The sequence below is a fragment of the Garra rufa genome, chromosome 19, assembly GCF_049309525.1.
Source record: "Garra rufa chromosome 19, GarRuf1.0, whole genome shotgun sequence".
NCBI lineage: Eukaryota > Metazoa > Chordata > Actinopteri > Cypriniformes > Cyprinidae > Garra > Garra rufa.
In genome coordinates, this window is record NC_133379.1 from 41,481,656 (window position 1) to 41,497,852 (window position 16,197).

The window sequence follows — 16,197 nt, forward strand, 5'->3', positions numbered from 1 at the left end:
AACCGGACTTTTAGCCTTGTTCGGTGCATATGGTGCTTGTGGCGTGTGTTTATTTTTGACCCTGCATTAACCACAGGTTAAGTTAGCCAACACGGCTAATGTTAGTAACTTAAATGTTCCAGTCGACGGCGAAAAAAAACAGCATAACGGCCATTAAAAGTTTACAAAACCGCCCAGGTTGCACGTGAATAAACATGTAAATGGCAGAGAGAAAAAAAACAGACTTACTTGTGACTTGGAAGTTCCCGGTAAACTAGACATTTTCGTCACGCCACCATGCCAGAAGCTTCAGAGCTGACGGCAGGTTCCAGTAAAAGTGACGTAGGTCTACTTCTTCAGTATGCCGACATGCAAATTATATGCAAATTACGCTCTACTTACCCCTCCCCTCAGACCCCTCCCCTCTCCACGCCAAAACAGTGACAGAAAGTTGAAACTGAAATCCGTGACAGTGAAAAAAAACTGACATTGTAAAAAAAAATCTGTCACTGAAAAAGAGTGACATGAAGAAAAAATCTGAAGATTGTCATTGAAAAATACTAATAAATCCCAATAAAATGAAAGAATAAGATTGTAAGATTTTAATTATTTTCTTTTTTCAGTACCAATACTTGTTTCAATGCCAATACAACTGGTTTCAATACAAATGTTTCAATGCCAATGTTTCCTTGTTCAGTTCTGCTTTTGTTTTCAATGCCAGTTTTAATCTTTGATGCCAAATTTTAAAGTCACCATTCTGGCTCCATATGTTCCGAAACTATGCAAGAAGCCTCAGGTCATACTTATTATAAAACACGCCAAGTTTGGTCTCTCAATACACCAAATCACTGCAGAGATATAGCCTCACATCCATTTTTGCATGCTTTTCGTAGAATTCGTTTGTGTGTTATTCGAGAACAGTTTAACTAATCAACTTGAATTCCATAACTTTTTGCCAGCATGGTCTGAAGATGATTTGAGCCAATTTTGGTGAAAATCAGACAAGCCAACTAGGACAAATTTGAAGTAATGTTTTATGAAGTATAAAAAATAAATAAACCCTACGATTTCATTTCTACGATTCATTCAACTAGGCATGAGCCAAGGATTCAGAAAAAATTATTCTGTGCCTGTTCCTTACGGTTCAAAAGTTATAAGCATAAACATGAGTGAAACTTTGGACAAGTGGTGGCGCTAGAGAGTTGGAGGAAGAGACTCCAAATTTGCTATGGTTAATGTCGACACTGCCCTCTATCAGTGTGCCAAATTATACAACTTTCCCACAAACAGTTCTATAGGCTGCCATAGACTTAAGAATGGAAGAAATGGAGGAGAATGGATACAATAAGTGCCATTACACCTTATGTGCTTGGCCCCCAAAAATAAAATACAGTTTTTATGATCCCTGTATTTTTGTTAAAGTGATTATCATTTAGCATATTCTGCAAGGGGTATGTACAAATATGAGCACAACTGTATATATTTGTGATTTCTAGTTTCAGACGTTCCAGATGAGCCTGCAAAGCTTCATTTTGACATAAAAGCTGAGGTCAGATTCTCAGGAACACACAACATCCCTGACACACCAGCTGCTGAAGGCTGAACATCATCACAGACTCCATCCATCAGGATGCTTTTTCAGACTCATCTGATCACAAACAAACAGACTAATGAACAGATTCCTTCTCAGATGTCTGATAGCTGCTGCACTTTACTGTGATTATTTTCACCCAATAAACGTTTGATCTGCATCTGCGTCACATAGAGACTTGATTTTGTTTGTCAAAATATTCGTTTTATTTTGCACTGCCTCGTATATATAATGCGTTTTTGTATTCTTGTATATTGTGATTAATGTCATAGTTTCTAGCCACCTTATTTCTTAAATTGAATGTATCTTTCATTAACTTCCAGTTATATTTAACTGTTTGCTGCATTACAAAAACTGCTATATTGCAGAGGTTCTCAACCCTTAACTCTGCTAAAGTTAAGAAACCAGTGCTGTATTGCTTGCCATGTTAATGTATTGTCACAATTATAAACACACGGTTTTACCGTTTACTGCACTTTAATCTGAGTAATTTCCATATTGCAGCTGATGAAACTGAAGTCTCAGTAAATCAAAAGTATAAGGTAGACATTTCTCTGTATATTTTTGTATCCTTCATATGGTTTACTGTACATGCATTCATTACTCATCTTTTCACCCGATTCTAAATGAATGCAACAACCATGTTGTTTGTATGACTGACTTAGTTATGCAAAACTTATTTGCACATTTTTATCTATTCTCAAACCACTTGTCATATGTAGTATAATGGTGATGCTGGAAAGGCAGGGAAACAATCTGAACAGACGGCAGCCCAAAACATGCATGTTCATGCAATTTGTTATGTGTTTTTGCCATTTATAGTTTATGTGACTGCCCTCAATTAATTGCAAACATATATGCTGAAATAACACTATTTGTCATCATATTTGCATGTTGTTTGTATGTGAAGATTCTGTTTAGTGTTAAATGTACAGTTCTGCCTAAAGGCTGGTTCTGGTGTTTACTTGTCTTTCTTTTCACAATGACATTGTACTGTAATTTGCTACTGTAACAGACTAACAGTAAAAGCTTAATGTGAATCATGTCCAGTCTCTTGCTATCAGTTTCCCACAAACTGTAGTTTATACTGTTGAAACTGATAAACCACAGGAAAACCACAGAAAAGAAGTCCAGCATTTATTTCAATTATTGTAGTAGACAACCATCTGTAGTCTACTTCGTATTATGGTGTTTTTTTTTTTTTTTACAATATTTTTGGATATTGTAATTTCCTATTTACTTATCCTATTTTTTATTATTTTTATCATCTGTGTCTTGTCTTGTCTTGTCTTGTCTTGTATGTGTAAACATGGCAATAAAGCTCTTTCTGATTCTGATTTATCTCGAGATGCTCAAAAAGGCTAGTAGCCACATGAAGTTGTCACAAAGATTTCTCAATAACTAGCCTATAACTCACATTAAATATTTCAAGTCAAAGCTGTAACTAATCAAAAGTTTTCAAAAAAGCAAAAGTTTTTGTTTTTATTTATTTATTTGCCACCACACCCCTGCATGTTGGCACTGACAGAATGACATCTGACGTCAGATTTTCTATGGTCCTCAGTTTTACTGGTCTGGTTTTTTTCTTCTGCTTTACAGACACCAAACAGACTGTAGAACTGTTGCAGAAGAAATCTTAGGTTATATTAAGAGCTGTGCATATTATAGTTCTGAGAGTGTTTTCACTTTTTATTATATTTATTACTTATACATCTCAAAGAATGAGAATTATCTTCGCTCCACTTAAAACAAGCCTTAAAAAATTAGGAAGAACAACACCTTGTATCAAATATAGTCACTATGATCTGTTTTTGATTACTTCATTACACCTTTAACTGACCAGGGCATCCTAACATTGTGTTTTCAGATGCATTAAGAACCCAAACTCATTAGCCCAGAGTATCCATTCTGATAACTATTAAAAGGGATAATAAAGTTGTGCTTTAATTTATATTGATTTAAATTAAAAACTTTGTTTATAAAAAAAAGATGTATATTACATTCATGGGTTAAATAGTTACTGAAAAGTTTTATATTTATAATAGTTATAGTATGTATAAAATAAGTTTACCAGTATATAAACACAAACAAGTCTAAATTTATTTATTAAAATCAAGACAGGATATCCATTGGATGAAATAGAATTGAGGCACTATAAATAAAATAAATGCATTAACGTGTTCTATATTTATTATAGAATTACACACTGAAGATCTATAGTCGTCCACTAGATGGCAGAAGTAGATTTTCTCCAAGGCCTTAGGTTTCAGGTTTCACATCATGAAGCATAAACTAAACTCACTGACCCCCATCACACACATCTAATCTGTGCCTGAATCTGGATCTTATTCTATTACAGAACCAGTGATATTATGATTATACAAACAGCTTCATGATGAAACCGGTTTTAGAGAAGGGGAAAGAGAGCGATGCAGATCCCAGATGAGTTATATGATGTACAAAGGCCATGTAAGACAGTTATGACAGTTTTAGCAAATACATAAGTTTATAACCAGCTCTGGGGGAAGGGCAGCTCAGTGTGTGCAGAGAGCCGAGACAGAGCGCGTTATTCTAGGTTTTGTGTTCTGTTTGTTATGTACGGCATGGGTTACGGCCAGATTGTTTTAGATAGTAGTATTTTTTTTTTTAACCATTCAGTTCATTCCTAGGTTTCTAAGTATTCCTTTGTTTGTCTCCATAGGTACTGATTCTGCTCCACAGCTGTTTCTAGTTCAGTTTGTTGTCAGATTTACACTCCTGAGTTTCTACTGTTCATTGTCCGGATTATCTCTTTATTTTACAAAGGTGTGCTTGGTGTTATATATAGATTTCATGGTTATCAACTTCTTTGTGTGTGTGTGTGTGTGTGTGTGTGTGTGTGTGTGTGTGTGTGTTTAAGCCTTGTTCAGACTGTCATCCCAAATCCGATTTTTATGCAAATCCAATTGAAATCAGATTATATTTAGGTAGTCTGAATAGCAACGAACTACATGAAATCCATTTTGTGCAAATCCGTTTCAAGCTACATTCATATCAAGTCAGCTGCCTAGGCTTTCGGACGCAGCCTATATTGACTATAGGGTGAAGTCAGCTAAAATGGGCTATTAGGTCAAATGGGCCAAATAAAGTTGTAGCATTATATCCCTTTACATTTTTACTATCAGTCACAATAACCGATCTTGCATTGTTGCTTCAACGCTTGTTCACATGTAACATTTTTGATTGGAAGTTTTTTTAAGGTGGGCTGGGCAGAGTGTTGCATAAAGCTTGTCAGAGAAATTGTAAGGTAAATGAGCCTGACACAGTAAATTTCATTCATCACTAATAAGGGTTCTAAAGCAATTACTTTGATTTCATGTAAAAAAGGTCATATTAGGTAAAAATGGCTGATTAGGATAAAATGGGTCACAATTTTTAGCTAAAATGGGCTGCATACACACTTCTACACAGAAATTGAGGGTGAAAATAGGTCTAGATATGCATTCATACAAATAGTTAATTGACAATAGTGTCAGTTTACCGTTACTGTTAAAAAAATAAAATGATTTCAGCCCAAATTACCAGTGTTCTCTTTTTATATTTGCCCATTTCACCTGAATATTTTGCCATGGCTCAGGAAGGTATTCTAATACTCTAACTCTCATTATTTTACATTTACATTTAGCAGACACTTTTATTCAAAGCGACTTACAAAAGAGGACAATGGAAGCAATCAAAATCAACAAAAGAGCAATAACATGCAAGTGCCATGACAAGTCTCATTTAGCCTAACACAGCACACATAGCAAGATTTTTTTTGAATTATATAATAAATAAAAAGAAAATAGATAGAATAAAAAAGAAAAAGCTAGCTAGTTTTAGAGGCCTAAAAATAGATAGATAGAATACAACAAGAACAGAGAAGCTTGTGTTAGTTTTTTTTTTTTAAACAATTATGTGTGTGTTTGTGTTTGTGAAGGTAGGCTATGTGTGGTATGTTGAAGGTGTGTGCTTGTTTATCACTGAATCTGGAATCTATCACTGAAGTGGGACAAAACAAGGTGCAATTTTGAAAAAATAAAACCTTGTAAAAAAAATGAAACTACATTTATCTATTTTACTTGTAGAAGCCACTGAGCCGTGAGCAACCTTCCAACTGTTCTCTTATTTATCAAAATGTGCTTTATACCTTGGATATCATAATAAAATATTATCAAAATATTCATCTGACTCTGCCTCCTTTGCGCATGCGCATGAAAACCAGCACTTCTCATCCACCGCGAGATACACTGTTCTAAAAGTGAAATGACGTGTAGCGGCACCACGAACACGTGATATAAGCAAAACACATTAACCCTTTCATGTCCACTACATGACGTTTCATATAGCCTACAATACAGTCACACACATCAGATAAACATCGGACATTCAACATATGTTTACAAAAGACAAAGTGCTCATTTGTGAATGAAGATTTATGATTTGTATACATATACCTTAATTAATCTATTACAGTTATCCACTGTTTATGTTTTTATTCGTACAGTAGGCGAACTGCATGTTTCAACAATACTTTCGTTGACAGTATTAATTTTGAAGCAGGTAACGTTAATGATTTGTTCGTTAAATGAATAATTAATTCAACATATACACACCATTTACTCACATGGAAACGGAAACGTTAGTAAATCATTACTTGATGATCTGAGGAGTCTGAAATAGATGTTGCTCAATCAGGCACTTTAAAAATATACTCGAAGAATATACCGCTGACTACATAGCTATGGTACGCAAAGATTTGAATTTCTGTCCCCACAAACAAGTGTACTGGTGATCCGAAAGAAACCGGTTCTCGTTCAGTGTTTTGGTGATCCGAAAGAAACCGGTTCTCGTTCAGTGTTCTGGTGATCCGAAAGAAACCGGTTCTCGTTCAGTGTACTGGTGAGCCGAAAGAAACCGGTTCTCGTTCAGTGTTCTGGTGATCCGAAAGAAACCGGTTCTCGTTCAGTGTTCTGGTGATCCGAAAGAAACCGGTTCTCGTTCAGTGTTCTGGTGATCCGAAAGAAACCGGTTCTCGTTCAGTGTTCTGGTGATCCGAAAGAAACCGGTTCTCGTTCAGTGTACTGGTGATCCGAAAGAAACCGGTTCTCGTTCAGTGTTCTGGTGATCCGAAAGAAACCGGTTCTCGTTCAGTGTACTGGTGATCCGAAAGAAACCGGTTCTCGTTCAGTGTACTGGTGATCCGAAAGAAACCGGTTCTCGTTCAGTGTACTGGTGATCCGAAAGAAACCGGTTCTCGTTCAGTGCTCTGGTGATCCGAAAGAAACCGGTTCTCGTTCAGTGTTCTGGTGATCCGAAAGAAACCGGTTCTCGTTCAGTGCTCTGGTGATCCGAAAGAAACCGGTTCTCGTTCAGTGTTCTGGTGATCCGAAAGAAACCGGTTCTCGTTCAGTGCTCTGGTGATCCGAAAGAAACCGGTTCTCGTTCAGTGTTCTGGTGATCCGAAAGAAACCGGTTCTCGTTCAGTGCACTGGTGATCCGAAAGAAACCGGTTCTCGTTCAGTGTTCTGGTGATCCGAAAGAAACCGGTTCTCGTTCAGTGTACTGGTGATCCGAAAGAAACCGGTTCTCGTTCAGTGTACTGGTGATCCGAAAGAAACCGGTTCTCGTTCAGTGTTCTGGTGATCCGAAAGAAACCGGTTCTCGTTCAGTGTACTGGTGATCCGAAAGAAACCGGTTCTCGTTCAGTGTTCTGGTGATCCGAAAGAAACCGGTTCTCGTTCAGTGTACTGGTGATCCGAAAGAAACCGGTTCTCGTTCAGTGCTCTGGTGATCCGAAAGAAACCGGTTCTCGTTCAGTGTTCTGGTGATCCGAAAGAAACCGGTTCTCGTTCAGTGCTCTGGTGATCCGAAAGAAACCGGTTCTCGTTCAGTGTTCTGGTGATCCGAAAGAAACCGGTTCTCGTTCAGTGCTCTGGTGATCCGAAAGAAACCGGTTCTCGTTCAGTGTTCTGGTGATCCGAAAGAAACCGGTTCTCGTTCAGTGTACTGGTGATCCGAAAGAAACCGGTTCTCGTTCAGTGTTCTGGTGATCCGAAAGAAACCGGTTCTCGTTCAGTGTACTGGTGATCCGAAAGAAACCGGTTCTCGTTCAGTGTTCTGGTGATCCGAAAGAAACCGGTTCTCGTTCAGTGTACTGGTGATCCGAAAGAAACCGGTTCTCGTTCAGTGTACTGGTGATCCGAAAGAAACCGGTTCTCGTTCAGTGCTCTGGTGATCCGAAAGAAACCGGTTCTCGTTCAGTGCTCTGGTGATCCGAAAGAAACCGGTTCTCGTTCAGTGCTCTGGTGATCCGAAAGAAACCGGTTCTCGTTCAGTGCTCTGGTGATCCGAAAGAAACCGGTTCTCGTTCAGTGCTCTGGTGATCCGAAAGAAACCGGTTCTCGTTCAGTGCTCTGGTGATCCGAAAGAAACAGCCGTTCAAACACTGTTTGAGTAACTGAATAAGGCTGCAGCCTCCCCCATATAGGTCTGGGCCGTAGATCTGCCTTGCTCCGAGAGAGGGCTGGCTCAAACTGCGGCATCGGCATCTCACAGCGGCATCTCACTCCGGCATGTCCAGCAGGCGTACTTTCTTCTTATTTAAAAAAAAAAATACATTTTAACAAAAAAACATAATATACCACATGACTGTCATTTATCAGAACAAGTATTTATCATATAATGTGTTTATACTGATGCTGGATCAGAGTGTGTGTGTGTGTGTGTGTGTGTGTGTGTGTGTGTAGGCTAGGCTATCTCCAGCAATATGTCTTAATATCACAGTTATGTTTCAGTGCCAACGAAGTTAGTAGATCACATTCATTAATAAAATATATATGATTTGTATTATAGCAAGCCATTTTGACATTTAATCAATAACCTGTACTAGTATCTATTTTTACGTTATAGTACCTATTTTTTTTAGTGCCTAATCTTTAGATAGTACTTTTTTAAAAGATTGTTTATTACATAGATACTAGCTCTTATTAGATACTAGTACTTAATTAATAGATACTAGTACCTATTTATTAGATAGGCCTACTAGTACTTTATTTAATAGGTACTAGTATCTATTCAATACGTACTAGTATCTATTAATTAAGTAGTATCTAATTAATAAGTACTAGTATCTATTTATAACTAAGTACTAGTAACATGAAAATAGATACTAGTACGGGTAACTCTGTACAAACAAAATATATGACAAAAACTTACAAATGACAGTCCTGTCTTATATTATGCTATTTTGTTGAATTATTTTTTTATTTCTAAAGTAAGAAGAAAGTTTATGGCCTCTGTGAGATGCCCCTGCGATATCTGTTTTGTGCAGCATAACAGAAACTCATTTCTGTATTTAGTTTATATTCATAAGTAGTAACAGTTCAAAGCAGTATGTAATACACTGCATTTTTAATTTATTATCGATTGTGATCTACTAACTTCGTTGCCACTGAAACATAACTGTGATATTAATACACACTTACTGCTGGAGCCTATACACACACACACACACACACACACACACACACACACACACACACACACACACGTTGGGTTTACATGTTTTATGGGGACATTCCATAGGCGTAATGGTTTTTATACTGTACAAACCGTATTTTCTATCGCTCTACACCTACCCTACACCTAAACCTAGCCCTCACAGGAGATTGTGCACACTTTTACTTCCTCAAAAAAAACTCATTGCGCATGATTTATAAGCCTGTTTCCTCATGGGGACCTAAGAAATGTCCCCACAAGGTCAAAATTTACTGGTATTACTATCCTTGTGGGGACATTTGGTCCCCACAACGTGATGAATACCAGGTACACACACACACACACACACACACACACACACACACACACACACACACACACACACACACACACACACACACACACACACACACACACACACACACACACTTTCAGCTTTCTCTGTAGCTAATGGTGCATCGAAAGTTTATTAACAAATTGATAAATGCTTACAAATGACACTAATGTTATTTTGTTAAAATGTAGTTCTTACAATAAAACAATATCACATCAAACTATGTAACTGGCCAGCAAAGAAATTCCCTGGCATCTGGAGATGACGCTGTAGCGGCACCTGCCGGAGAAAAACAGCGTCATCTCGAGATGCCGCCGGAAGTGCCGCTGCGAGATGCCGAATGCCGATGCCGCAGTTTGAGACAGACAGCCCGTGCTGCTTGCTCCAGGGCTGCAGCCTCACCGTATAGTGTCTGCATTAAGCTAGGTGCGTTCTATGCGACACACATCTATTGGCGCCGCAATGGATTTCACTGTGGGCTATTTTTTAATTTTATATCAGGAGGATAGCTACTTTTCTCTTCTTACAGGTAAAACAATATTTTCTAAACATGATTTCATTTATCATATTGCCTGCTGAGGAGCTTTATTTTCATATGGATGACTGATTATTTACTATTTTATTAGAAATGTTTTAATCGCTGCCGCTTGTAAATGATTGTTATTATGTTTGCAATATTGTAACTTTCTCTATTATTTCATTGTTTAATCTTAATAGTTATTGTTATTATGTTTTCAATATTGTAACTTTCTCTATTATTTCATTGTTTAATGTTATGAAAATACGAATGAAATTAAGACAAAGGAATGAAAACACGAAGCTCGTTCACATAGAGCAACTCAAGTAAAGATACAAACAGTAAATATTTTAGGGAAACTTATAAGTAAATAAGTGTTAATGAGTTGTGTTTTATGTGATTTATTATAAAATGAATGAGGAATAACGCGTTTATTAGTCTATGATCTGAATCCAAATGCGTCATTGACGGGTGGTTTTGGCGCTACAATCTGTTGTTTTTAAAGTCATGCTTGTGTATTGATACATATTTGTTCTGTAAACAGAAAAAATATTATTGCATTCTGTAATTGTTGTGATTTATGACGTCTCTTCCCATTGGTTGGTGGGCGGGGCAACTATAGAAAACGGAAGATGGAGAATCAAATGTGATGTGGTGTTTTGTTTATTTTGTAAGAGTTACATTTAGCTAATCATTAAAATAAAAGTACATCATTTCAGACTTTCTGGCAAGTAGGCTACATAAAATTGCAGAATGTTCGCTGCGACGTTTTTAGTGACATAATGCATAGATGAAAAGAAAGTATCTATGCATTAATTTACTGATGTGAAAAATATCGGGCCAAATAATGTCCTATAATAATAAAGGCAAAAACAGATGAAAAGACCACTTTTTTAAACAAACCACTGACTGAAGCACATGATTAGAATTTATAGCATTAATCCAGCCAACCATTTCCCCCTTCATTTGCAGTCTCTCTTGCTTCAGACAGAGAAACAAGGAGTCATTCTGATGCATCAAATATGATCAAACATGAGGTGAGAAGAGAAAACTGTGTCCAATCAACACCTGACACACACAACAAAATATGTATTATTAAAATTTTATATTTGTAATTTAAATAATAGGCAATCACTATCACATACTTATAAACAGATTTATTAAGATTTATGAGGGATATTTTAGTTCTAATAAGAAAACTTCTAAGCACCCCAAATTCATTCAGCTGATTGATCAGAAATTGATTTGATGTCACATGATATGATTTTATAATGTTGTAACACTGCTGGTGTATTTGTGTGATTTACCAGATACAGACTGGCTATGGAAACGAAAAAACAGAGAGGGAAAACTGCTGGAGCATCAGAAACCACAGGACAGAGAGAAAAATGGAGGACAAAAATGAAGAACAAAACAGACTTGTTAGATGGGAAAGTATGGGGAAACTAAAGCCAGACTGTAAGTCAGTGTTATTAATTATAAAACATTTAATCCATTATATTTTACTCTTGCTAGATTTACTTTTATTTCCTCTCCTGGCATTAAACATTTACAGATTGTGTTTAACTGACAAAATAGTTATTGATCAACTGCGTAATAAATGTTTAATTTCAAAAGATATATTTGAGGATAATCAGATGTTTGTTTTCTCTAGTCTAACATGATCCAGGTGCCTTCATTCTGATGTCAACAGCGGGGTGAGATTCTGCTATGACTGTCACTTTACCAGACCAAAAATGTTTTTCTCAGAAGCGCGCCCTCTTGTGACCATCACGCGCTCATACACCCATAAGCAAAATAATTGGTGACAGTTAACAATTTTATTACTGATGGATCATCGTAGTGATGAAAATAATGTTGGAATTGACATCAATGAAAAAACTTAAGATTTAAAAAAATGTCATGTACTTATTTAAACTCTTTCTGCGTCAGGACGTAATTATAATGCATTATCATAATGCCTTGATAATGCATGGAGCACGCAGTAATAATATGTGCCCTGAAAGTTCCATTTTTTAAAAAATGAGTGAAAAAAGAAAATTGTCAGGGGTACAAGGCAGGAAGTAATTCAAAGAACAATATAGAGGTAAGAATCACAATTAATCACTCTGTATTAGCCCCTGATGATTATGCAGTATTTTGAAATAGCCAGATCATCTTAACTGAGAGCACTGACACGTGGAGCATTTTTGCTTGAGTTAAATGCTTATTTAACTTTTTTTCATAAAATGTAAGCTTATGTTTCTGTTGTTTTAATTTGAGTTACAGTTGTATTTCTCTGTTTGGGAGTATAGCTTATGTCTGGTCTCTTCCAAGTTTTAACAGATTCAATCAGAAAATACCTGAAAGGGGCTTCAACATCTCCATCTCCATCATTCGCTACCAGTGACCAAAGTGATCCAACCTCTTCAACCACTTCATCTAAACTTCACACTTTGACTGCTACTGAAGAGCACCTCAGCAGCTCACCTACCACCACTGAGCCACTAACTGAGAGGTCCACAAGTTCTGCCTCTTCCCCTCATGAATCTCTCTCTGTTGCTGAGTCAAGTAACCCACTACCTGTGGATCCAGCAGACTGGCCTGACCTGTATGATAAAGTAAGGACTGAATTAGTCAACCGTGGCTTTTGCTTACTGCTCCGCGCTTTGCTCCCTGCTTTTGAACTTTTCTCCGATTTTTCAAATATTTAACTTCAGCAGATCAGCACAGTGCTCAGACAACACATTTTTGATACAAATATCACGAAAAAAGGAGACTTTTTGCCTCCCACTGCCAGCAGTTTACATTCCGGAGACGGGAAAACACAGCTGCCTACTTCCAAAACAGGCGGAACACACAGAAGATCATCATCACGGACCCCCTCAGCATAGAGCCGGTGAGTCCTGTGAATCTAGTCAATATCGACAGTTTAGAAATGTAGAGGAACAAGCCAAAACTGATCGACACACAAATCGATGGCAAAAACAGGGAGCGAGACCCAAAGGCACTCGAGACATCAGACTATCAAGAGTATCTCGTATTGCTGCGGTATCAGCCTCTACCCCAGATATAGCTATGACAAGGCTTGCAAAAACTGTTGTTTTACCACCCCCTATACAGCTAGAAAACAGATTTGATGCATTAATGAATGTGGGTGAGGAATCCCCAAATGTGACTGAACATGTATCATGTCAGCCAACTGCTAACATTGCTATAAACAGGCGTGCAAGGTCGAGCAGACAGCGGCACTCAGCTCAGAGCGCACCCGAGCCCAGGACTCTCATAGTGGGTGACTCCATTATCAGAAATATCAGTAGCAGAACTACAACTACATGCTGCTGTCCTCAAGCAACCGTCTCTGATGTGAACAAGGAACTTCGGAACATTCTAATGAAGCACAAGACTGCAAATCGAATCATCATCCATGTGGGAAAGAACGATATTCGGAAAGAGCAGTCAGAACTCCTAAAGAAGGATTTCGGTGAACTCATTGAAACACTTCGAAGACTTGAAATTCAGTCGTTCATCAGTGGACCACTCCCAGCAAGGGGAACTAACATGTTTTCACGGTTGCTCGGACTGAATACCTGGCTACAAAGAACCTGCAGTCTAAAAGGAGTCAACTTCATTGACAACTTCAATCTTTTCTGGGGCCATAGACAACTGTTCAAACTGGACGGCCTTCACCCAAACAAACTTCTACCCAACATGAATGGCACACACACACTTGGACAAAGTGATGACAGGACATCTTATCAGCTTCAGAGTCATCATGTGGCCAACACAACCAACAAGGACACTGACAACGCCACGCAGCCACAACAAGCACTGCTTATGGACACTTTCCTGGCTGAGCCCTGCGCACAGAGCTTATCACAGACAGACTCAACACAGAAGGATGACTTTCTGGTAAACAGTCAGAGAAGCCAGGACAACAACATTTTCCAGCCACCGGAAACTCCAGAGCCAGAGCTCCATTCAACAGACACATTATCCCTCTCTCCAGCATCTCCACTTCTAAGCTTCTCACAGAAAATGGAGGAACTGGTATATGCTGGAACCAGACTCTCGCACTCTTTTGCTGCAAGCCCCCAGTTATCAACTAAAAAACGGCAGGCGCCACAACCACCAAAGCCTGTGGGCCCAGTTCACCCTCCTCCTCCAGTGAGAGCTCTCCGGCCGCTGCCACAACGCCAGGGCTCAAACCCTCCTGCGTCTGCTGTGAGTGAAACAAAAACAACTAGTGATGCTCCGATTGATCGGCAACTGATCACGATCGGCCGATATTGGCTAAAAATAGCTTGATCGGCAAACCCCAAAAGCGCCGATCAAAAAAGCCGATCACTTGACGTAAATTACTCGCGCAACTTTTTCACACGTGCATGCACGGCGCCTAGGTAAACAACAGCAGAGCGGAGCTTACCAGTGGCAACATGCAACATGAGTACTAAATTCTTTATTAGTTTTGTAAGGGTAGTCTTGTTATTGGGACTATAAGTTGTGCTTGTACAGAGCACTGACTGTAGTTTTGCCGGAGAAGTTAAAGTATACTTTCGGTTTCATTCTGAGTGGTGAGTGCGTGCTTGAATGTAAATGAATGTATCTTTCTATACCCGTCATATTGCAATAATGTTACCGCTGTATGTCTGATTGTTGTCATCAGTTCATGTTGTAGTTCAGTCCATATAGAATGAGGAGAAACGGTGCGCGTGTAATTCACGTACATATGTTTAGCGCCATTTTATCGCATCGTAATTCTAATGAACGCATATAGATGTTACTGAGGTGAATGTTTATGTTTCCTATATACAGACAGATTCTGATATATCGTATTTAATTCAGCCTAAACCACATTTTACTACCTTTATCCTAATGACTGCAATGCTGGATAATATAATCCTTACATCATCTTAAAAAGCAGCTACAAATAACAAGCAAAGAACATTTACAATATCAAAGAACATAGCCTAGTCTAGTGCGAGGTGCACTTTAATATAAATAAATCTCTTCCCCATGCGGCGCGTTAAGGCGACGTGGCCACTCTATGCGTGTTTATATCGCGACAAGTTTCTGAAGCATCCTAGAACCGACTCTCTGCACTGCATCGCTAAAGTTAAGCGCCTTCTTGATGGATAATATTAATAATAGTCTTGCTATTGTCAAACCCTGGTGAAAAAAACAGCATATGCTGCTTAGGTGTGTTTTGGTGCTGGGATGCTGGTTTTAGCTGGTTTATGCTGGTCCTTTGCTGGTTCATGCTGGTTCTTTGGCTGGTTAATGCTGGTCCTTGACCAGCAACATGACCAGCATTAACCAGCTTAAACCAGCATCCCAGCACCAAAACACACCTAAGCAGAATATGCTGTTTTTTTCCGCAGGGAAGGCATCAGCAACTGGCGATATCTCTAACTATTGTCGATACACGATACTATCGTCTACAACCCTAACTTGGTGGTTCTTCAAGATCTTGACTGTAGCCTATTTCTAGAGTTTTTTTTCTTTCAATATAGTTAATTTAGAGTTAGTTTCATTTCTACAAATGGTGCAAACTCTGCTAGATTATAGATCAAAGATTCCCATTCCCCTGCCATTCTGTGATCGGCAGTGATCGGTAATCGGCAGATCATGATCTTGGTGATCGGTAATCGGTGATCGGCCCAAAAAATGCTGATCGGAGCATCTCTAAAAACAACTGATAACAGCTCTCAGTGATATGTGTCGGGGCCCCGCTACGGTAACAGCAACAATCAGGAATGTTTACAAAACAAGCGGGAACCCAGTGTGCCTGTAGCTTTCCCTATTTCTGTTTTAATATGTGATAGAAAGTGTCATGATCTGGGCTGTGGGGCTTCCCTCAGCCACCTGAGGTCGCTGTTTTCCCTTCCCTGCACTACACTTTCCTAAGTATTCACTCATGTCTTGTCATTAGCACTGATTACACTCACTCCTGCTCACAATTATCTTGTCTATAAGAACTCTCATTTCCCACTACTCTTTCTGGCTGCATTGTCTTTTGTCCTCTATGTTATTTTGTGTTTATCCCTGGACTTTGATCGTGCTCTTGATTTTGTTATTTTGTGTTTTTCCCTGGACTTTGATCGTGCTCTTGATTTTGTTATTTTGTGTTTTTCCCTGGACTTTGATCGTGCTCTTGATTTTGTTATTTTGTGTTTTTCCCTGGACTTTGATCGTGCTCTTGATTTTGTTATTTTGTGTTTAAGTTTACGTTCAGTTTGTGCCGTGTTGGCCTTTTGGTTTATGTTTATTTTGTTTGTT